Source organism: Macaca fascicularis, chromosome 1 (assembly GCF_037993035.2).
Source record: "Macaca fascicularis isolate 582-1 chromosome 1, T2T-MFA8v1.1".
In the NCBI taxonomy this organism is placed as follows: Eukaryota; Metazoa; Chordata; class Mammalia; order Primates; family Cercopithecidae; genus Macaca; species Macaca fascicularis.
Window position 1 is genome coordinate 174,910,054 of NC_088375.1, and position 22,815 is coordinate 174,932,868.

The 22,815-nt window shown below is 37.8% G+C and overlaps 1 long non-coding RNA gene across 1 annotated transcript in view; it reads left to right on the forward strand.

The window, feature by feature from the left end:
• The window catches only part of LOC135965225 (uncharacterized), a 42,403-nt gene extending 20,696 nt beyond the window's left edge, over window positions 1–21,707 (forward strand). Inside the window, exons 2-4 of the long non-coding RNA XR_010578151.2 lie at window positions 6,618–6,723; window positions 9,894–9,970; window positions 17,144–21,707. This is a non-coding gene — a long non-coding RNA (uncharacterized lncRNA). The remainder of the gene's footprint in view (window positions 1–6,617; window positions 6,724–9,893; window positions 9,971–17,143) is intronic.
• The last annotated feature ends 1,108 nt before the right edge of the window (window positions 21,708–22,815 follow it).

The following is a 22,815-nucleotide window of genomic DNA, read 5'->3' on the forward strand; positions in this document are numbered from 1 at the left end:
AATTTTTTTTTTTTTTTTTTTTTTTTGCTGTTGAATTGTTTGAGTTGCTTGCATATGCTGGATATTAATCCCTTGCCTCTTCATTCTCTTGATTGTTTCCTTTGCTGTACGGAAGGTTTTGAGTTTGATATAATCCCATTTGTCATTTTTGCTTTTGTTGCCTGTGCTCTTGAAGTCTTATCATTAAATCTTTGCTCAGAAGTGTTTCTCCTATGTTTTCTTCTGGTGGTTTTATAGTTTTGCATCTTACATTTAAGTCTTTAGTCAATTTCAAGTTGATTTTTGTGTATGGTGAGAAGTAGGAGGTCTAATTTTATTCTTCTGCATATAGATATCCAGTTTTACCAGCACCATTTTTTGAAGAGTCTGTCCTTTCCCCAATGGATATTCTTGTCACCTTTGTCAATCAGTGGGCCAGAAGTACATTAATTCATTTTTCTGTTTTCTGCTCTTTGCCATGGTCTATGTGTCTGTTTTTATGCTACTACCATGTTATTTTGGTTAGTATAACTTTGCATTATAATTTGAAAGCAGGAACTATAATGGCTTCAGCTTTGTTTGTTTTGCTCAGAATTAGTTTGGCTATTTGGGGTCTTTTGTGATTTCATACAAATTTTAGGATTTTTTTCATTTCTATGAAGAATGCCATTGACATTTTGATATGGATTAAATTGAATCTGTACATTGCTTTGGATTATGTGGTCATTTTGACAATATTAATTATCCAATCCATAAACATGGAATTTTTTTTCATGCCTTTTTTTGTTCCTTTTCAGTTTTTTTCATCAGTGTTTTGTGGTTTTCATTGTAAAAAATTTTAACCTCTTTGGCTAAATTTATTCCTAGGTGTCTTTTTTGTAACTATTGTAAATAGGATTGTTTTCTTGATTTCCTCTTCAGCTAGTTTGTTATTGGTGTGTGGAAACATTACTGATTTTCATATGATGATTTTTTTAATCGTGCAATGTTAAAAACTTTTTTAGTTGTTCTAAGAGTTTTTGGTGGAGTTTTCAGGTTTTTCTCTATATGAGATCATGTCATCTGCATACAAGGACATTTTGACATTCTCTTTTCCAATTTGGATGCATTTTATTTCTTTCTCTTGCCTAATTGCTCAGGCTAAGACTTCCAGGGCTAGTTGAACAAGAGTGTTGAAAATGGGCATCCTTGTCTTGTTCGATTTCTTTGAGGAAAAGCTTTTCATTTTTTCCTATTTAGTAGGATATCAGTTGTGAGTTTGTCACATAGGCTTTATTGTGTTGAGGTATGTTCCTTGTCTACCTAATTTGTTTAGAGTTTTTATCAGGAAGGCATATTGAATTTTGTCAAATACTTTTTCTGTGTCTGTTGAGATGATTCTGTGTCTATTGATATTTCTGTGTCTATTGAGATGTTCTGTCTTTCATTCTGTTGATGTGATGTATCACGTTTATTGCTTTGCATATGTTGGACCATCCTTGCATTCCTGAAATAAATCCCACTTGATCATAATGTATAATCATTTTGCTGTGCTGTTAGATTTAGTTTGCTAGTATTTTATTGAGGATTTTTGCATCTATGTTCATTACAGATATTGGCCTGTAGTCTTCATTTTTGTTTTGTCCTTTTCTGGTTTGTGTATCAGCATGACTGACATCATATAATAAATTTGGAGGAGTTCCCTCTTCTTTAATTTTTTTGAAATAGTTTGAGAAGAATTGTTGCTAGTTCTCTTTTAAAAGATTGATATAATTGAGCAGTGAAGTCATCTGGTCCTGAGCTTTTCTTTGTTGGGAGATGCTTATTACTCGCCATTTGTCTGTTCAGATTTTCTGCTTCTTCTTGGTTCAGTTTTGGTAGGTTTTATGTGTACTAGAATTTATACACTTCCTCTAGATTTTCCAGTTTGTTGGCAAATTGGAATGATTCTTTGTATTTCCATGGCATTTGGTTTTAAGGTCTCTGTTTTAATTTCTGATTTTATTTATTTGGATCTTCTTCTTTGTCTCTTAGTCTCTTTTCAAAAGATCAACTGTTTGTTTTGTTTGTCAATCTTTTGTATTTTTTGTCTCTATTTCATTAGGTCTGCTTTAATCTTTATTATTTGTTTTCTTCTATTAATATGAAGCTAGGTTTGTTCTTGTTTATCTAATTTTTTGAGGTGCTGTATAAGTGAAGTTTTTTTAAAATCTTCCTGCTTTTTTGGTGTAGTCATTTATTGCTATGAACTTTCCTGGTAGAACTGCTTTTTCTATCTCCCATAGGTTTTGGTATATTTTGTTTCTATTTTCATTTGTTTCAAAAGGTTTTTTAAATTCTCTTCCTAATTTCTTCATTGAACCATTAATCATTCAGAAGCATGTTATTTAACTTCTAGGTATTTATGCAGTTTCAAAAGTTCATCTTGTTATTGACTTCCAGCTTTATTCCATTGTGATCTAAAGAACATGTTAATATGATTTCAAATTTCTTAAGTTTGTTAAGGCTTGTTTCGTGGCCTAACATATGGTCTATCCTGGAGAGTGTTGCATATACCGATGAGAAGAATATGTATTCTGTAGATGTTGGTTAAAACATTTGATAGATGTCTGTTGAGTCTATTTGGTCTATAATGCAGTTTAAGTTCTATGTTTTTTGTTGATTTTCAGTATAAATTATCTGTCCAATGCTAGGAGCGGAGTGTTGAAGTCCCCACCTATTGATATATTGCAGTGTATCTCACATTTTAACTATATTTACTTTATCTGAGTACTGTGGTGTTGGACGCATATATATTTAGAATTTATATCCTCTTATGGGATTAATCACTTTATCCTTATGTAATGACTCTCTTTGTCTCTTTTTTATGTATTTTGACTTAAATTTAATCTATTTTGCTTGATATAAATAATTATAGCTACTTCTGCTCATTTTTGTTTGTTTGTTTGTTTATGTGGAATCTTTCCCCATTCTTTTACTTCAGTCTATGTGTATCTTTACAGGTGAAGTGAGTTTCTTGTAGACAAAATATCATTTTATCTTGTTTTGTTTTTATCCTTTCAGCTAATCCATGTCTTTTAATTGGAGAATTCAAACTAATTACATTCACAGTTGTTATTGATAGGTATGGATTTACTGCTGTCATTTTCTTAATTTTTTACTGGCTGTTTTTTACATTTTTTTGTCCCTGTCTTTCTCTCTTATTGTTTCTCATGGTTTGGTGGTTTTGTAATAATGTTTGATTCCTTTCTCTTTTTTCTGTGTGTGTCTGCTCTACTCGTGAGTTTTATACTTTCATGAATTTTCATGTTGGTAGGTATCGTCTTTTCACGTCCAGATTTAGGACTCCTTCAAGCATTTCTTGTATGGCCTGTCTAGTGGTGATAAATTTCCTCTTTTTTTTTTTGCTTATCTGTGAAAAACTTTATTTCTCTTTCATTTCTGAAGGATATAATTGCAGGGTATAGTATTATTGGCTGGCAACTTTTTTTTCTTTCACTACTTTGAATATATCATCCCATTCTCCCTGGCCTATATGGTTTCTGCTGAAAAATGTTCTGTTGGTCTGACAAGGATTTCCTTATATGTGACTTGACACTTTTCTCTTGCTCTTTTTAGAATTCTCTTTGTTTTGATTTTTGACAGTTTGACTACAATTTACCTTGAAGAGGAACCTTTTGTGTTGCATCTATTTGGGAATCTCTGAGCTTCCTGGGTCATATTGTCCCTATTGCTCTCAATATATGAGAAGTTTTCAGCTGTTATTTATTTAAATATATTTTCAATGTCTTTTCCTATTTATTCACGTTCTAGAACTTACATAATCTGAATATTTCTTCACTTAATGTCTCAGAAGTCTTGTCTGCCTCTTCATTCTCTCTAATTCTTTTTTTTTCTTTTGTTGTCTTACTGGGTTATTTCAAAAGACCTGTCTTCAAATTCAGAAATTCTTTCTTCTTGATTCAGTCAACAGTTGAAGCTGTTGATTGTTATCCTTATTTTATTCATTGAAATCTTCAGTTCTAATATTTCTGTTTGGTTCCATTTTATAATCCTATCTCTGTTGAATTTCTTATTCTGATGATCAATTGTTTTCCTGATTTCATTGAATGTTCTATTTGTATTATCTCATATCTCACTGAGATTCTTTAAGATAATTATTTTGAGTTCATTTTTAGGCATTTCATAGATTTTCTTTTTGGAGTCTGTTACTAGAAAATTATTGTGTTCCTTTGGAAGTATCATGTTTCCTTGCTTTTTCATACATCTTGTGTCCCTGTGTTGATATATGCACATCTGGTATAGCAGTTGCCTTGTCTCATTTCATTGAGTAACTTTCATAAAGAAAGAATTTTTCCTGTAGATTTGTCCTATAGTGTTGGTTGGGTAGTGTTTTGACTTTGGTTTCAGGTGGGTGCAATAGTGTATTTTCTGTGTGATTTTGTTTGATGTATTCAATGTTAGCAGTGTCTGCAAGTGCCTCAGTGGCCTAGGCTGCAAGAGTTTGTGGAGGCTATGGTGCAGCTTTGCAAAGTGTAGTGGGTACCCAGTGGGCCAGATCTCTGGCCCCTGAGAGGGCTCGTAGGCCTTTGGTAACTCTATTTCTGGAGTGGGTGAGGTTTCCAGAGGTGGCAGACTCTGAGTGGGCCAGTCCTTAGGTCTTGGGGGTTACACAGCTGTTCAGTGGCTTGGCCACCGGAGTGGCTGAGTTTGCCACCAGTGGCAGGCCTTGGGTGGGCCAGTCCTCTGGCCTCTGGGTGAGGTGTGTGATGACTCAGTTGCTGGAATGAACAGGGTCACTGGCAGTGACAGACCCTGAATGGGCTGGTGCTTGGGCTCCTGATAGGACATGTGTGAGCACATGGTGGCTACATCACTGGAGTGGGTGATTTATCAAAAAAATAGACAACTTACAGAATGGGAGAAAATATTTGCCTATTATAGATCTGATGAGACTTATATCCAGAATTTATACAGAACTCTTACAATCCAATAACAAAAGACAATCTAATTCAAAAATGGGCAATGGATCTGAATAGTCATTTCTCTAAGGAAAATATACAGATGGCCAATAAGCACATAAAAAGATAGTCAGCATCATCAGTCATTAGGGAAATACAAAGGAAAACCACAATGAGATACTTCACACTCACTAGGATGGGAAAAAAGTAAACAAAACAAAACAATAACTACAAAACAAAACAAAACAGAATGTGATGAATATTGGTGAGGTGTGGAGAAATTGGAACATTCATACATGGCTGGTGGGAATGTAATATGGTGCAACCAAAGTGAAAAAAAAAAAGTTTGGTTGTTCCTCGAAAAGTTAAACCTAGTATTATCATAAGACCCAACAATGCTATCATAAAACCCAACTAATAGGCCCAGGTGTATTAGTTTGTTCTCATGCTGCTATGAAGAAATACCCAAGACTGGGTAATTTATAAAGAAAAAGAGGTTTAATGGACTCACAGTTCCCCATGGCTGGGAAGACCTCACAATCATGGTGGAAGGTGAAGGAGGAGCAAAGGCATGTCTTACATGGTGGCAGGAAAGACACTATGTGCAGGGGAACTGCCCTTTATAAAACCATCAGATCTCATGAGACTTATTTACTGTCACAAGAACAGAACAGGAAAAACCAGTCACCGGGATTCAATTACCTGCCACCAGGTCCCTCCCACAACACATGGGGATTATGGGAGCTACAATTCAAGATGAGGTTTGGGTGGGGACACAGGCAAACCATATCATTAGGTATATAGTTAAGATAATTGAAAAGAAATGTTTAGACAAATCTTGTGCACGAATGTGCAGGCAGCCCTATTCTCAATAGCTAAAATGTAGAAACAACCCACTGTCCTCCAACCGATAAATAGATTAACAAATGGGGCATATGCATACAATAGAATGTTATTCAGCTATGAATAGGAATAAAGCACTGATTCATGCTACAACAAGGAAGAACCTTGAAAATATTATGCTAACTGAAAGAAGTCAGACACAAATGGCTACATATTGTATGGTTGTATTTATATAAAGTGTCCAGAAGAGGCATAGAGACAGAAAGCAAATTAGTGGTTGTCACGTGCTGGAGGAGTCAGGGTAAATGGAAAGGCCAGTGCCTGCTCAATGGGCACAGGGTTTCTTTTTGGATGATAAGGATATTCGAGAATTAGGTAGTGGTAATGGTTGCAAAACATTGTGAGTATACTAAACACCACTGTACACTTCAAAATGTACTAAAAAATCGTACAAAAAACGACTAAAAGGGTGAATTTATGTTATATGAATTTTACCTTAATTTAAAAGATACATGAGGAGAGAAGAAGCATTTTAATTCTTATTTTATGTGCAGCATTATGCTAGTCATTTTCCTTTTCTTATTGATTCAAGTGGATATTTGTCCATAAACAGGTCATGACAATTGAAAGAAAATTTCTAAACTGGACTTTAAACTTTTGAATTTGCTTGCATTCTACCTCTTCTGTGAGCCTTTTAAGAGCTCTCCTAAGACAGAACAAATAGGTCCATTTTATGTAATACTTCTTTACCTTTTTCAGGCTTCTATTATTGTACATATTATGCTTTGGCTTTATTATTTACATTTGTAATTTGTTTTTGCCTTGTAACATGTTTGTGTTTTTTTCTTTTACTAGTTTATGAGTTCTTCAAGATTGGGCCTTGCCCTTTGTGTTTTCATTTCTGAAGCCTGGAATATCGCTCAGCACAAAGTATATACTCAACAAAGGTTTTCCTGGCCAGGTGGGTTTACATATTTGGTTTCTGTAAGCACCACATTAGTGTCTCCTAAAATAGCCATGTCTGTTTGACTTGTCTGTACAACACTCACCATTCATTTCCCAGAATGAAACTAGGTCACATCTGGGACACATGAAAAGTTTTAAGAAGAGTTGTGTTTGAAATACAAAACCCTGAAGTGTACACCAAAGATAACCTGATCATGCCAAAAAATTATAAATGATAAAAAGTTTATTTCATTATTACATTTTTGGTCTTTGCTCTTTTACTTCTTTATTAAGTTTATAGTAACAGAATGATCATGTTGAAAATCAAAGGAGGATGAAAAAGGCAAAAAAAAAAGCAAAATATTTTACTTTATGAGTCTCTTACTTCGTGAATTCTCTCCTACCTATGCTGGTTATTTTGTTTGGTTTTGAGGACAATTTGTGCACAAAAATCCAAGACATCTCCATTTTCCTGTAAAAAACAAAACCAAACAAACAAAAACCTTGTGCTCAAAAGAGAAATTTAAAAATTTTTAAAAGATCTGATGGTTTTATCAGGGTTTTCTACTTTCTCGATAGAGAGGATCTGAGTGAGAGGGTCTCTCCTGACAGCAATAACAAGTAGAATACTTTTTGTAAATAAGAAGGACATTTTGAATATCTGATTTTGTTGGTTTCCAGGACCAACAACAGAATTTGCTGGATACCCATGAACCTTTCACTGTACCTGTGCTAGACACTGTGAATAATATACTTTGTGGGCACTAGTTACTTTTTCTACTGTTGAAGTCATTCTTCCACTTGATCTTTTTTTGTGAAAATGAGGTAAAATTTCTTTTCTGAGGGAACAGCATTTGAAAATTGTAAATCATGTAAAAAAATGGTTAGTCATATAAGAAAAATGGCCATCCCATTAATTATGTTTATGTCTGCTCCCCTCCACTCTACACCCAATTCACAAAATGACAAGTGAAAAATCATGTACTTGCCCTTACTGTACTATTTTGCTTTGAATCTTACTTAAACCTAGAATAGTATTTTATATCTTCCATACATACTAGCATTGTTGTTTTCCAGGCTTGCTGAGCTGAACAGACAATGCTCATTGTCTCTCTTTCTTCTGTTCACATTCCAAATTTGGGAAATGGGGTCATCTGATGCAAAAGATCTGAATCCTGTGTCTCAGATTTTTGTGAAATCTTCTCTGCTTAACCTTGTCTTATTCCCTTTTCTTCAAATTTAGCAGCATTTATTGAATATCCACTATAAAGATGCCTGCCTCTGTGCAGGGCCTGTAGTAGGAGTTTAACAGTGAGACTCTATTTTCTCCCACTTATTCCATTTTATAAATATTCATTTTATCAGTCAGGGTTCTAACCAGAAAGAGAATGCACACTCCTAGCACCATGGAAGGTGATATGGTTTGGCTCTGTATCCCCACCTAAATCTCATCTTGAATTATAATCCCATAATTCCCACAGGTTGTGGGAGGGAACTGGTGGGCATTTTCCCTATACTGTTCTCGTGGGAGTGAATAAGTCTCATGAGATCTGATGGTTTTATCAGGGGTTTCCACTTTTATGTATTTCTCATTCTCTCTTAGCCTGCTGCCATCCATGTAAGATGGGAATTGCTCCTCCTTGCCTTCTACCATGATTGTGAGGCTTCCCCACACACATGGAATTGTAAATCCAATTAAACTTCTTGCTTTTGTAAATTGTCCAGTCTCAGATATGTCTTTATCAGCAACATGGAAACAGATTAATATAGTATATTGGTACCAGTAGAGTGGGGCATTGCTGAAAAGATACCCAAAAATGTGGAAGCAACTTTGGAACTGAGTAACAAGCAGAGGTTGAAACAGTTTGGAAGACTCAGAAGAAGACAGGAAGATGTGGGAAAGTTTAGAACTTCCTAGAGACTTGTTGAATGACTTTGACAAAAATGCTGATAGTGATATGAACAATAAGGTCCAGGCTGAGGTGGTGTCAGATGAAAATGAGGAACTTGTTGGGAACTGGAGCAAAGGTAACTTTTGTTTTGTTTCAGCAAAGAGACTGGCGGCATTATACCCCTCCTCTAGAGATCTGTGGAACTTTGAACTTGAGAGAGATGACTTAGGATATCTGGTGGAAGAAATTTCCAAGCAGCAAAGCATTCGAGAAGTGACTTGGTGCTGTTAAAGGCATTCAGTTTGAAAGGGAAATAGAACATAAAAATTTGAAAAATCTGCAGCCTGACAATGTGATAGAAAAGAAAATCCCATTTTCTGAGGAGAAATTCAAGATGGCTGCAGAAATTTGCAAAAGTAATAAGGATCCAAATGTTAACCCCCAAGACAATGGGGAAAATGTCTCTAGGGCATGTCAGAGGTCCTTATGGCAGCTCTTCCTGTCACAGGCCCAGAGGCCTAGGAGGAAAAAGTGGTGTTGTGGGCTGGGCCCGGGGTCCCTGAACTACATGCATTACCTAGGGACTTGGTACCCTGAGTTCCAGCCACTCCAGCCATGGCTGAAAGGGGCCATTGTAGAGCTTCGGCTGTGACTTCAGATGATGCAAGCCCCAAGCTTTGACAGCTTCCACATGGTGTTATCCCTGTGGGTGCATAGAAGTCAAGAATTGAGGTTTGGGAACCTCTGCCTAGATTTCAGAAGACGTATGGAAAGGCCTGGATGCCCAAGTAGAAGTTTATTGCAGGGGCAGGGCTCTCATGGAGGACCTCTGCTAGGGCAGTGTGGAAGGGAAATGTGTGGTCAGAGCCCTGACATAGAGTCCCTTTTGGGGCAACCACCTAGTGGAGCTGTGAGAAGAGGGCCACCAACTTCCAGACCCCAGAATGGTAGATCCAACAGCTTGCACCATGCACCTGAAAAGCCACAGACACTCAATGCCAGCCCATGAAACCAGCCAGGAGTGGGGCTATACCCTGTAAGGCCATAGGGATGGAGCTGCCCAAAGCCATGGGAACCCACCTCTTACATCAGCATGACCTGGATGCGAGACATGGAGTCAAAGGAAATCATTCTGGAGTTTTAAGATTTGACTGCCCTGCTGGATTTCAGACTTGCATGGGGCCTGTAGCCCCTTTGTTTTAACCAATTTCTCCCATTTGGAATGGTTGCATTTACCCAATGTCTGTACCCCCACTGTATCTAGGAAATAACTAGCTTGCTTTTGATTTTACAGGTTCATAGGTGGAAAGGACTTGCCTTGTCCCAGATGAGACTTTGCACCATGGACTTTTGAGTTAATGCTGAAATGAGGTAAAACTTTGGGGGACTATTGGGAAGATGTGATTGGTTTTGAAATGTGAGGACATGAGATTTGGCAGGGGCCAGATGTGGAATGATATGGTTTCGCTCTGTGTCCCCACCCAAATCTCATCTTGAATTGTATTCCCACAATTCCCACGTGTTGTGGGAGGGATCCAGTGGGAGATAACTGAATCATTGGAGCAGTCTACCCCATACTGTTTTCGTGGTAATGAATAGGTTTTATCAGGGGTTTCCGCTTTTGGAACTTCCTCATTCTCTCTTTGCCTGCTGCTATTTATGTAAGATGGGACTTGCTCCTCCTTGCCTTCCACCATGATTATGAGGCTCCCCAGGCCACATAGAACTATAAGTTCAATTAAAGCTCTTTCTTTTGTAAATTTCCCAATCTCTGGTATGTCTTTATTAGCAGCATGAAAATGGACTAATGCAGAAGGCAACTGCCCATCAGGAGTTGTAGTCATAAAAGGAGCAGCTACAGTTAGACAGGTGGTATTGAGGTAGTGGAAAGGGAGTACCTCTTGTTGGCTGAACCAAATAGAAAGCCAGAGGGCAACGGGAGCCTGGGTGGTATGGTTTTTAGGGTCAACCTCCCAGGACAGAAAGTAGGACAGAAAAGCAAGGCAAATGGATCTAGTGACCAAACGAAAATAAAGAGCATATTTACTTCTTTGTTTATTTCAAAACAATTCATGAAGCAGCATTACTATCCACATTTTTCAATGGAAGATATTGAAGTAGTCAAGTTTAAATAACTTGCTAAAAGTCACTTGTCTCCTAAATGGCAGACCTAGGATTTAAATTCATATCTTCTAAGTCCACTTACATTCTTTTGTACCAGAATGTCTGTCTTACATTTTACGTATAGGACCTGCCTTATATTTAAGACAGCCTGAATCTTGTAAATGATTATGCCTTCCACTTTCAATTAGACTATCAGGAAACTTACAGTCAAATTCTAAGTCCCCTTTGCTAAGTGTGCAGGATTTTATAGCTTGTATTTCTTAGTGGCCTTGTCTTAATTTTTTATTTTACTTTCCCATTGCTCTGATTTCTTTATCACTGTATATTACCTATATTTTCTTCCATATCATTTTTGATGAGGTGAATGATAAACAAATGAATAAATAGTTCTGTAACCTTGAGCCTATGCTTCATCAGCCCTTTCTCTAATAGAGAGCCATTACTGTCACTATATAGGGGTTGTGAACCCCCCAGTTCCACCCCTAAACACATATATCCATGATCTCTGCTTTAGAGTTTGTTTTACAATCACAGCCTTTTTGTAACAAAGTGCCCCCAGCAGCCACTACCAATCAATTAGTATTGGCAGAAGAATTAAAACCAATTTGATATGCTTGGTGTAATATGACCAGTAAATTTGCTGATAGTATTGTGGGATCTTTAATATGGTAATGCCCTATGGAGAGCAACTACTGTGTTTAATAGAGGATATTCAGAAAGCTTTTAACCCAAGCTTCTTGTATGTGATGAGCATTATTATAGTCTGAATGCTTCCCATACTTCAAGTACTTAAGTAAATGGCAAATTGAGCAATATGTGAATGTACTCTGTCTTCTAATAATTAATTTTTCTCCCCCAGACTTAAATTTGTGGCATTATTCCAAGAATATCTCAATGGTTGTTTTTTTTAAAATGCTATACTATTTAGTTCTTTCATCCTAGATAAAGACCTATTTGGCCTTATTAATATAATTATCTCCAATAAAGCTGTAGGGTCGCAATTCCATTATCTAATACCCTGAAGCAGCACTACAATACCATTCAGGAGACAGTGGAATTAATTTAAGCAATTCAAGACTTGGATTCTATTCAAGACCATTTAGTGAAAGTTTCCAAAGAACAATTTAATGATTTGCCCATAAGATTATATTGACATGAGTCACTATAATTATCAAAATGTTACTGATGTATAAGTTTCTTATAGTTTTATAAATATTTATAGATTATCTGTTTTCACATATATTTTCTCATAACTCAAGATAAAGCTTTAACAAGTTTCCTTTTAACAACTATATCTCCCTATGTGTGTATAAATATATAATCAAGAGTTTGATTCTGTGGGGGAAGTATCAAAACTGCTTGATGTGCATCATTAAGATATTCTTTAAGCAAACTGGTCTGTTGTGTGAAACTCAGGTGCGTTGGTCTGCGAGCCTTGCTTAAGCCAACAGCCTGGCACTTTCTGTTTCTCCCCAAGTTGAGTATATGAGACTCTGACATTGACACCGAAATGGCTATTTCAGCTTCAGAAACATTCTATTCTTTGACATATTGGAGAATTAAAATTAATGTTCAAGATTCTGACCCCTTTCAATCTAGTATCTTGCTAGATTTTGTTCTTTTCCATGTTCTTTCCACTGTTCCAATTGTTTCAAAGATGAACAAAAACATTTGATGATGTTTTTACATTTTAAAGTTTGCCCCTTTATCACCTCATTATATTTCCATATCATTCTGTGTAGTACTATCATGACTCACATTTCCCAATGAAAATATTAATGTTCTGACATTCGGAACCAGACAGGTTCCAGGAGGACTGGCAGACCCAATGGTGCCATGCTTATTGGTGTTCACCGTTTATTATAGATTCAAAGATATCTGTGGACAACCCATTCCAGACATTGTGAGGAATACAAAGATATACAGGACACTTCAGCAAATGTCCTCTATGCTCCAGGAGTAACTTGAAGGCACCACATTTCTTACTTCCAAGGCCCTCCCAGGTGCCAGTTTCTCTGCTTAGAAGACTCTTGTGGGGCACAGTGGCTCAGGCCTGTAATCTCACTACTTTGAGAGGCTGAGGCAGGATTCTTGCTTGAGCCCAGGAGTTCAAGACCAGCCTGGGCAACATAGTGAGACCCTGTCTCTACAAAAAAATTTCAAAATTAGCCAGGCATGGTGGCCTGTGCCTGTGGTCCCAGCTACTTGGGAGGTGGAAGCAGGAGGATTGCCTGAACCTGGGAGATCAAAGTTGCAGTGACCTGTAATTGCACCACTGCACCCCAGCCTGGGTGACAGAGTGAGACACTGTCTCTAAAAATAAAAATAAAAAAAGACTCCCCCTAACTTTTCGGAACCCTTCTTCACTTCTCTAAACTCCATGAAGCGAGTATCAGGTCTGTATTAACTACTGTATTCCCTATCACTAGCAAAGTACATTGGTAAATGCTCATTTAGTATTTTTTGAATCACTGAGCTCAGCTTATTATCTTGTTGCCTCTTGCTACCCCTGTAGTAATTATATTTCGTTGCTGCCCTTGTAATTATAGCACACATTTCTCTTACTCTTAGTGTCCATATTGTTGTTTCTGCTTGACTGTGAAATAAACTCTTGAAAAACGGAGGACACACAAGATCTCAAGAGTGTTTCCCCATGACGATTTATATTAAAACTTTGTCTGGGCCCACTGTCAGTTCAAAATAAGAAGAAACAATAAGAGACAACACTGGGAACTAAACATAAAACCTGGTGGAATTCACTAGTTATATAAAATTAGGTTGGGCATGGTGGCCCATGCTTATAATCCCAGTACTTTGGGAGGCCAAGGCAGGAGAATTGCTTGAGGCCAGAAGTTTGAAGCTGCTGTGAGCCATGATCATGCCATTGCACTCCAGCCAGGGCAACAGAATGAGACCCTGTCCCAAAGAAAAAAAAAATTAACCAGTTTCTGACTTTTCTAACTAGAAATGATAGAATCATGTATGGTATCCTGTTTACAAGATTTTCAGCTACATTGTTTAATTAGTTACATTCAGTATATAATATCTATGACAAAGCTAGAATAAAGTTATTGCATCTAAAATGAGTAAAAGATAATCAAAAGCCTTAATGGGAAGAAATATCATAACTCTATTACATACTCATGTTGTTACGTTGGTGTAAGATATGTACATTTTAAACCTATGAAACAGTGACATCATCATATTCATAATCTTCTATTCAAACATTTGCACATTTCTGGCATGAGCACAGTGCTGGGCATAGAGTGCGTGTTTCACAAATGTTTTTGAAATAAGTGAATACATATACTGTTACCGATATTTGACAAGAAATGTATGGTATACAAAGCCATTATTTCTTTGAACCTCATAACAACGCAGTGAGTTGGGTGGAGAAGTGATTACCACCAAATCTACCTTAAAACTGAAAAAAAGAGTGACCCAGAGGGATTAATTAATTTATCCAAGTTCACACACAGCTAGTATGTGGTATGGCTGCATTTCAGACCCAAGTCTTGGGTATCTAAGTGTCAAGTCTATTCTGACTTCACTTTCAAACTTAAATTTGTGTATGGTGAAAAAACTAAGAATTCCTTAACATTTTAAATGGCATTCAGTATATTTCTAAAATACCAAAATAAAATTGCTCTAATTTTATTAAAATTAGAGAATCATATATCTATGTAGAATAGACACTATTAAAACAAATTTAGCACCTGAAAATAATTGAATAACTTGTCTTAGGACTAAAATGAGGGGAAAGCCCAGAATATGTGAAGCAAAAGCAATCATGTTGTTAGTGAACTGTCAGCATCTCTTAGTACCAATGAGTGAATAATTATCACAAAAGGAAAGAAAAAATAAACCATTATTAAGCCTGCCTGTACTAGTGTTCCTCTGGGGATAATTATTTGTCTTTATTGCATTCTAATATTACTACTTTACATATTATATAAAGCCCTTCTTTTTTTTTTTTTTTTTTTTTTTTGAGACGGAGTCTCGCTGTGTCGCCCAGGCTGGAGTGCAGTGGCCGGATCTCAGCTCACTGCAAGCTCCGCCTCCCGGGTTTTTACGCCATTCTCCTGCCTCAGCCTCCCGAGTAGCCGGGACTACAGGCGCCCGCCACCTCGCCCGGCTAGTTTTTCGTATTTTTTAGTAGAGACGGGGTTTCACCGTGTTAGCCAGGATGGTCTCGAACTCCTGACCTCATGATCCGCCCGTCTTGGCCTCCCAAAGTGCTGGGATTACAGGCTTGAGCCACCGCGCCCCGCCAAAGCCCTTCTATTTTTATTTTTATATTTGATCCATGCTTTTAAAAATCCATGCTTTTAATAAACAAATTGTTTTCTTAATGTATTTTGAACTTAGGAGAACAACAGACCATTGTTTATTCATTTGGTTCTACAATCAATAAACATTTAATAACTTTACAGTAATTAGAACTGTTCAGAAAAATACAGAGCAACCTCAGGGGTTCCTTGTTACCAGAATCCTCATGCTGAGGCTGTTACTGGTGTTAAAGAGAAAATTCCTTTATCAAGTGGCAGAAAAGACTTCTTTTTTTTGTGAATTTTAAAAAATGGTGAAACTTCTAATTTCAAAAACATCTTCGATTAGCTTACAATAAAAGTACTGGTATAGTAAAATAATCCTAGCATGCTATAAAGGCAACTAATCAATGAAAGGGAAGGCAAGAACTATTTTATCATGATTTCATAGCTGAGGAAAATACAATTGTGTGTATATTAAATGTAGTCATGAGTTCCTTGGCAGCTGAGGAATAGAGGGAAATACTTTTCTTAATATTTAGTAGATCCTGGAGTTCTGGGAGGCATCAGATATAGTTCCTAGAAAAGACTGAGTGAATGAAAAAATAATGTAGAGCAAATTTTACAATAAAGGTATACAAGTGTTTTTCATATAAGTCATTTTATAGATGTGGCCTGGTGAAATCCAAAGACCAGAAAGATAAGACTCTAGTGTGGACCAGAGTGAGGTGGCCAACTGTAAAGCTCCCTGGAGATGGGTGACTGCAGGGAAAAGCTTATGGGTGGTGGGGTGTGGATTGAGGAGCTGAGGAAATTGAGGAGGTTTCCACTTCACATGATTCTACAACTCTATGTGAAATAGAATGCACCTCCCTCCTCTTTTAAAAAGTCTTCAGTGGCATTCCATTACACACATGACAACATCTGAACTCCTTACCATGGCCTTCAAGGCCATATGTGATCCAGCCTTGACCCCCTTGTGGTTACATATCCCCTGGATCATTCTACTCTCGCCACGATGGACTTCATCCAACTCTTTAAATACTGAGCACTTGCTATTTAGTGTTCTTTAAAATGATGGGGTTTCTACCTGTAATGCTGTTGCTCTGCCCTTTCACTTGCCTAACTCCTAGTCGTTGAATAGATTTCACCTCAAGTATTTAACTGCAGAGAAGACCATCTTGACTTCTACCTAACCCCATTTGTATTAAATTGTATCTATAACCCTTTTATAAAGAATCTGGTATTTTCCTTCATAGCATTTATAACAACCCATTTGTGCTTTTATTTATTCAAAGTCTTTTTATGTGTATATACATGGGTTAGTATCTATACATACATGTATTTTCTATCTTTTTCCACTGAGAGAAACTAGAAGCACTTCCAGCACCCAGATAGATCTTGGTTTCTGATACCATTCTCCAGTAAAAGGAACCAGTGTTCTTTGGAGAAATGACTGATTCTAAGGCAGGGGTGGGAAAATCCAAGATGAGCCTGGAGCATTCTGTAGTGACAGAATGCAAGGAAGGGCTCAACAAAATGGGGACGTGTGAAAAGGGCACAGTGGTCAACCTGAAAAAGGTTGGCCAGTGGTCAACCTGGCCAAAGCTAGGCAGTCGGAGCTCTGACTTGTTGCCCCATTTAGGGCAACAAAATAAACGACAGTATTGGAATATAACCTAAAAACTAAAATGAACATTCATGAATGTTTACTGATTGATAAATGATTGGATAAATAAATAAATAAATGGAGGAGAAAGGACAAATATTTCCTGCTGATTCCAAATGATAAAGGTAGTTGCTGCCTTCTCCACGAGGTAGAGCTTAACTCTGCCCCCCTTGTGAGGGCTGGATTTAGTACTCACTTCTAACTAACAGAATATGAAAAGGGAAAAACAGAAACTTTACGGCACAGAAATCTGCCATATATCACCTTAACTAAATTAATAAGGTTAACATCATCAGTGACAGCCCATGTTTATAGCTTGTATCCTTGATGTGATGTGGTGAGAAGGGCACTTCGCCACTATGTCATTCGTCCAAAATATCCAGAACTCTAGTCTACTTGTACAAACACATCAGACAAACCCAAATGGGGGAACTTGCTATAAAATGCCTAACCAATCCTTTTTTTTTTTTTTTTGTCACCCAGGCTAGAGTGCAACGGTGTGATCTCAGCTCACTGCAACCTCCGCCTCCTAGGTTCAAGTAATTCTCCTCCTCAACCTCCCGAGTAGCTGGGAGTGCCCGTCACCACGCCCAGCTAATTTTTGTACTTTTGGTAGAGACAGGGTTTCACCACGTTGGCCAGGCTGGTCTTGAACTCCTGACCTCAGGTGATCCACCTGCCTCAGCCTCCCAAAGTGCTGCGATTACAGGCGTGAGTCACCACGCTTGGCCCTAGTCAGTATTTTACGAAGGTGTCAAGGTCACAAAAAATAAAGGAAGTCTGAGAAACTAAAGAGATATGATGATCCAATGCAACGTGGTGCCCTGGATTGGATTCTAGAAAAGGAAAACATAATCAAAAAGGTGGTGAAATTCGATTAGAGTTTGTAATTTAGTTAGTAGCATTGTACCAATGAAAGTTTCTTAGTATTGATAAATACTGTATGGTTGTGTGAGACGTTAACATTAGGGGAAGCAATGTGAAGGGTATATGGAACTCTCTGTGTTGTTTGCAAGTCTTCCGTAAAACTAAAATTATTACAAAATGAAAATTTTAAAATGTCTTCTTCTACTAAACTTTATTTGCAGGGATGATCTCTGTATTGGTCACTACTATATATCCATTTCTGGAACAGTGATGTATGGTGGGTAAAACTTTGGTCTCTGGAGGCAGGTTCCTGGCCCTGCTATTTATGGACTATGTGGCTGGCAAGTTTCTCAAGCACTTCTTGTCTCAGTTTCCTCATCTATAGAAGGGGCATAAGGTTGTTGTGAGAATTGGAGGGCTTAATAGATATAAAACACATACAACAATGCAAGGTTAGTTATTATGGGTATAATTTCCATTTAATATGTCATTGTTGAATGAATGAATAAATTATTCAGGGCTTTTTGCTAGGTGTGAATCAGGATTGAATTCAAGTCAGAGAGCATATTTGAAGAAGAGGCAGGATATAGAGTAGTTTGTTTACAGTGGAATGGAGGCTTTATAAGGCATAGCTGGTGGGTTGGCACAAGGATGGCAGAAAGACAAGGAAAAATTGTGGGGCATGTAAGCCAGGAGTGATCCTGTTATGGAATTGTGTATGAGGGCTTTGTGTTTGGAGCAGTGGTGAAGGTTGACAAACAAGGGCAATTGGTCTCTCCTGGCATATTGCCTTCAAATTGGTTCTTCACTTTCTCCTGCTCTGCTCTGTATTTCAGGGGGCTGACCTTTGAATTCTGCATATTTGGCCAATGGGAGGCACTGGTGGGACATTAGAGGGAAGGAAGAGGGAAGAAGCTGGAGTATTTCTCCCCTCCCTCTCTGTCTTGGGCAGCAACTCCACAGCAGTGTCATCAGTCCTGCCAGGGTGCCCGCTTCGCCCAGGGGCCAGTAACACTGCCTCCTCCTCTGTCCCTCTGGCCTAGGGTCTCAGTGGTTCCCTTCAGTTATGATTCTCTGGGTTGCCTCACTACCCCATGCTTGGCTCTCAGTTCCTCCATTTCTGTGCAACTAATTCCCAGTTTTGAAATCCCTGTTATGAATACTTAGCTGGCAGCTATTTCCTGCTTTGACTCTGACAGAAACAAAAGGCACGATGGAATTCCCTGTCTTCCAGCCTGACTTAAACTCAGGGGAAAAGGTTTTTCAGTGCTACCAGAGAAATGCTGGCTGCTTTCCTAACCGCTGGTTATAGGGTCAGTGTGCTGTGACCTGGCCTGGGCTTCAGAGCATTGCAAAGCTTAGAAGGAGAAGGTGCTGATGAGAGCTGACTGAAGTGCATATCATGCACCACTGCCTTATGAAGAGTCCTGGACAGAACTGGACCTGATGGAAGGGAAAGATCTGATGGGAGGAGAAGGTCCTAGAGTCTCAGCCATGCAACAGCCAGACCCAGTGTCACATCCATTGGAGATTATGTGGGCTGAAGAACTCCTTTTGCCTAAGTGTGCCGAGTATTGGAGGCAGGGGTATCCACATTACTCCAGCCCCTTAAGGAACACCTGGCATACTCGCTGGACTTCATACAAGAAGACACTACTATCGTCAGCATTTTGTCTGGATGATGATAGTGAGGCAACCATTTAAACTACCTCTTACTTGAGTTCTTGCTTTCTGTCTTCCTCACCTGGGCTCTACACCTTACATCCATTGCTCACCTGGCCCATTGGAAGAACAATCTGGCTTGGCCAGCTGTCTTGCCTTTGACCTCAGTATCCCTTGCAGGTATAATTCCAGCATTTGTTTTTGAGCTTCTTACACTTCCACCACAGTGAGGTAGGACTATACTTCCACATGCCCATTTAGCACATACCCAGGGCCCTCCTCTTATTTTATTTTATCCCTTAAAATATAGGAGACCAAGTGAAAGATGGGATTGGCGTCTAAGATGAGACTGGCAGCAATAGTCAGGCAGAGGGATGGAGGCAAAAGGGTTAGCCAAGAAGCTGTTAGATGTGGTAAGAACCTAGACTCCAAGAGTGGAAGAGGTGGAGGTGTGTGGGAAGATGCCACCATAGATTTAGATGCAGGGTGGAAAGATTTGGCTGAATATATTTGCAGAATATATGATTCGATGACTAGTATCTTGCAGAGTTTTCTAATGGGTAGGTATAAATTAAATATGTTTATATTTAAGGACTGCTCATGGATGTATAAGTACGTATTTATTAATCCACTATAATCATAATTTTTTGATACCAAGAGATGTCTCTTAAAGGTAAAGATTGGTAATAATTAATTACAATCACAAGGTATAGCTTGCAGAGGAGCCGATTCATTCCTTTCAACCCCAATCAGATGGTTACCTGAATATCTTTGCCTGTCTGAGGGACAGCAGCAGTGACAAGAAGTAGATTTTTTAGAAGGTGGGGGCTTTAGTTCCTCCACAATTTCTACTGACTTTCCCTTTCAATTCCCTGATCTAAACAGTTCACATTTCCTATGGAAAGGGCTTTGCAAAAGCACTTTTATTACAAGTTGGCTAGCTTCTCCTTTCCACCATATTATGCCTCCTAAGCAATTCCTATAAAGAAATTCTAGATTATCTACTGAAAGTAGTATTTAGTAGTCATCAAATATTGATCCCTTCCCTTACAATTTGTAGTTCATTTTAAACTACTAACATTAGGGAATGGTTCTGACAACCACTAGTCATTTGCAGTACTCTCAAGTAAGTCCGCATCACCTCTGCCTTCTACACCTCTCCTATAAAAGCAACCTTGGCAGTATTCATGTCGCCAGAGGTGGCTGTTTGATGAAGAGTAATGAAAAATGCGTCACCACAGGCTGATACTGAACAGTTATCTGCTCAACCTACACAGCAGCCTGTTCTTAGCTAAGACTCAGGAAGAAGATATACCTGGCATGCAGCATGGTGAAAAGCATGGATTTTGCATTGTGCAGACCTAGTGAGAGTCCTGGCTTCACTATTTACTGGCTCTGAGACCACTGGTAATTTATTTATTTAACATCTTGGTTAAATAAATAACAAAGTATTCATCTACAAAAATGAGGATAACAGTATATCCCTTACAGTGTTTTTTTAGGAGATTAAATAAGTAGTAGGATCTGATCTGGTATGTCTGGCATTCCGTGACTTGCTATGGTTGGTGATGGTGTTTTTAGGTGCATTTCCTGAAGGATGTTCCTGCTTATTCCTGTCCCATGGGGCCTCCTCCCACAGGTAGCATGAGGTTAAAGCCATCATCCAATTTAGTGTTTTTAAATGCCACCTGCATGGTAGAATCACTCGGGGAGCTTTTCAAACATAGCAATGCCAGGTCACATCCCGGAACAATTCAGTCAGAATCTCTAGAGGTAAAGCACAGGCTCACCAGGTGATTCCAACATGCAGCTAGGGGTGAGAATCCTTAAGTTAGAGGGACCATGGATCTGAACTTGGATGGCAACTATTATGATCTTCGTGTTCTTCAAATTTGAGAAAACTGTCATTTATTCTTGCTTTCTGGTGAGAAACATGGATTCCTCTAAAGAAAATTATAGTTTGATATCACTGTAAATTTAGATGCAGGTGGAAGGATTTGGCTGAATATATTTGCAGAATATATAATTTGATGACCAGTATGATGCAGAATTATTTAGTGGGTAAGTATAAAATCTGTTGATATTTAGGGACCACTTACGGATATTTATACATATATAAACACACACATGTTTATTCATTGTAGTCATAGTTTTTTGATACAAAAATTGTCTGCCTTTGGTCAGTGCAAGATCTTTCAAGTTGGCCCTAATGTTATTTTAGTGTGATGCAATAGTCTTTGATAGCTTCTTTGCTCTCACTTACAATGAGATATCCCAGGCTTATCTTATATATTTCTCATCCTCAATATGGTACTGGCAGTTTCAACAAGGGAACTCGATTTTTTTGGTATTTAGACACTAAAATTTTTACCCTTTGATTGCTAATTGATATTGGCCTGTCAATGCTTCTATGTATTCTTGGTGAAAAGAGCTAGCAATTTTACAAAGCCAAAACAACAACAAAAAATTGATACTGGTATTTCCTATTCAAATTAAAGATTATAGTGTTTTAACTTTTTATATTTGTATGCCTTTTATTTCACTCTAAAAAGTCTTGATTTCTAAGGACATAAACATTTGCTTTATGAAAAATACATCCTAGTATATTTTTAAAAATATGAATACTAATATTATTACTAAGAATAAGATTACTAAATATATTTAATTGTATCCTTGGTATATATCCTATGAGGTGTGGGAAGATAAAAGTAGAGTTTTGAAAGCAGAAGTAATTATTCTCTTTGTAGTTATGCCACAACTTAGTATAAATTTAAGTATACTGTACCTTTAATAATGAAAAGTAGCCAGATAGGATCTGTTACCGATGGGGAAGGGAATTTTGACATCACAGAGTTGAGGGCTGTGAAAGTAGAAAAATGAAATCATTTGATGAATATACCAGATCGAGTTCAGACTTATTGATAAACATATTAAACTTATTTTAAAAAGGAAAAAAGAAAAAAAAAAAAAAACAAGAGCAGAAACTTGATGGAGAATTGAAAGAGAGCTTGGGACCGTTAAATCCACATATGTATCTTCTGTCTGGAGATAAAAATATAATGTTCATTGGTCATTCATTATAAGTGCCACACTCCATTATTACTGAGTCTTCTGCTTCAAATCATACATTTATTTGGGAGTTGTGAAATATTGTAATTCCCAAAGTGGCACTCCTTTCCATCTGGTTAATATCTAGTGCCCCAAAAGGAACTTCCCCACTGCCTTGCTGTTTGCACTACACTTATGAGAATGCCAGTGACCGCACTTAGGGGACTGGTCCTCAATACTCCCAAAGCCACCACCCCAGATGCCAGAGCAGAGGCTGGCACACTACAGCCTGCAGGCCACATTGCAGGACCACCTGTTTTTGTAAATAAGACTTTATTGGAATACAGTTCTGCCCATTCATTTACATATTGTTTGTGTCTGCCTTCTTGTTACAATGGCAGAGTTAAGCAGTAGTGAAAGAGATCAAATAATATGAAAGGCCAAAAGATATTTCCTATCTAGCCCTTTCCAAAAAAAAAAAAAAAAAAAAAATTGCTGACTCTATAGCAGTGCAGCTTGTGTCTGGAGTATAAATAGTTAAAAACATAGTCCCTCTAGCAGTAAATCTTCACTCTTTC